Below are 2,195 nucleotides of genomic sequence, written 5' to 3'. Positions count from 1 at the left end.
TAGGCAATTTAGGATTAAGCTTTGCAGATGAGTGAACCCCAAAATAAAAGCATGCCAGTAACTGAATTCACAGCAGCTAGTTATAGAACAAAACACAAATCTTTTGCTAAGCTCAGAAGTTTTGGGTCTGAAGATATATTTTCAGAGACCACAAAAGTGGTAGAACCTCAAGGGTTAAAACTTATTTGTGTGATGCTTCTATCCACTCCCAATGCGATTTTGTCATGAGCAAAATAACTAACAAAACATGCACATTATGAAAACCAATCATAAGTTGCCAAAATAAGACACTACTCTTTGAAAGTGTGAGACTCAGGAAAACACTGACACAGAAACATATTGTTCAGTGAACAATAGAAAAATAAAGTCCTTAGAGGACTTCATTTTCTTTGGTTTTAAAGTAGATATTGCCAATTACTTAAAATCCACCAGGTAACTTTTAACTTGCTCTATGTGACAGCCGGTGAGTCCTGACATGGGGTAAAGGCTGGTCCAATATTTGCTTTGAAAGCATGAGTAAATACATAGTTTTCTTCCATTTAAAATCCTTACTTTAAGATGTCTGGAATAAAACAAAATTTTAGTAAAATGCTGCAACTTCTGCATTTTATGCCATTTGGAAATAGGTGAGATTATACTGTATTAACAGCAACCATTGATTCATTTTCGAGAACGACAGAGACTTTAGATTCAGTATCAAGCTTGTCAGTAAAGAAGCTATTTACTAGGAAAACTGTGGGGAGCCTTAAACTGAATCCTTCCAGCAGAAATGGGAAGCTGCTTCTCTTAACTGTTTACTGAGGTTTTTGGTTTGTTTTGTTTTTATAAAAGATAAAGAGAGACTCCCAAAGAAGGAAGTATGTAAAGTACTTTGTGGCCAGGGGAGAATGAAGTTGAAGTCAACCTGAGATTACCAAAGACAGGCACCTGGCTTTTTCCTACCTCCAGAGCCAGAAAAAAAAAAAAAAAAACCAGACTATATTTCCAACAGGTGAACAGTAGATAGCAAGGAAGTGTATCAAGTTGGAAATAGATAAAAATATGAATAAATGATCCCATAAACTTTAAATTTTTACATTTCATAAATTAAAGTTTTCTTTAAGCAGAGACATCTCTTAATGTCATTTGCTTACATTTTATATTTTCCATATTTAAAATCTTCCATATAATATTTATTTTTGTGAAATTATCTCAGTTCTCACATTCTAGATGAGGATTTGAAGTTTGAATAAAATATACATAAAATTACACTGGGCTCTGTGTGACCAGAGTAATTTGATCTATGTATAGGTTAAGCCAATGTCTTGAAAAACCAGTAGTTCACTTTCCATACAAATACAATCTGTATGTGGAGATTAATCAAGTGGTATGGAATTTGGCTAGAATATTAAACCAATCAAGCAAACAGTTGAGCTAAATAATCTGTAAAGCATTTTCTTTTTTTTTATACTTTTAGTTTTGTTGAAGGAAGATCTGTTTCATTTGTTATGTATGTTAAAAAGTGGTAATGCCTGAAATTTTCTGACAGGTACATTATACTGAATGTTAGTAATAGATTTTAATAATTCTTTCATTTTCAAATATTATACATTTATAACAGATATAATTTAACATGATTTTTTACCTAAATGTCTGCCTAATATTTTTTAACTTATTTTATTAGATAATTTCTTCATTTACATTTCAAATGCTATCCCAAATGTCCCCTATACCCTCCCTCCACCCTGCTCCCCTGCCCACCCACTCCCACTTCTTTGCCCTGGCATTCCCCTGTATGGGGCATATAAAGTTTGCAAGACCAAGGGGCATCTCTTCCCAACGATGACTGAGTAGGCCATCTTCTGCTATATATGTCTAACTAATATTTGTGTAAATATATGCCTTTACTATACCTACAGATCTAGCTGTGACCAACTGACAGCTAGCTCCATCTATTAAAGTTTCATCTTTAGTCTTTACAAGCAGATCCCAGAGATGAATGACTTTTATTAATGTCAATAAATAAAATCATACAAAGACAAAATCTCTTATTATTTTAACTGACCATATAATTATTTGAAACAGAAATATATTGAAATCCATAAGAAATTGATTGGATTGACAAGGGAGCTAAAACCATCCAGTGGAAAAAAGACAGCATTTTCAACAAATGGTGCTGGCACAACTGGCGGCTATCATGTAGAAGAATGAGAATA

This window comes from Mus pahari, chromosome 5, assembly GCF_900095145.1.
Source record: "Mus pahari chromosome 5, PAHARI_EIJ_v1.1, whole genome shotgun sequence".
NCBI lineage: Eukaryota > Metazoa > Chordata > Mammalia > Rodentia > Muridae > Mus > Mus pahari.
The sequence above is the reverse complement of the archived record's forward strand: the minus strand, read 5'-3'. Positions refer to the sequence as shown.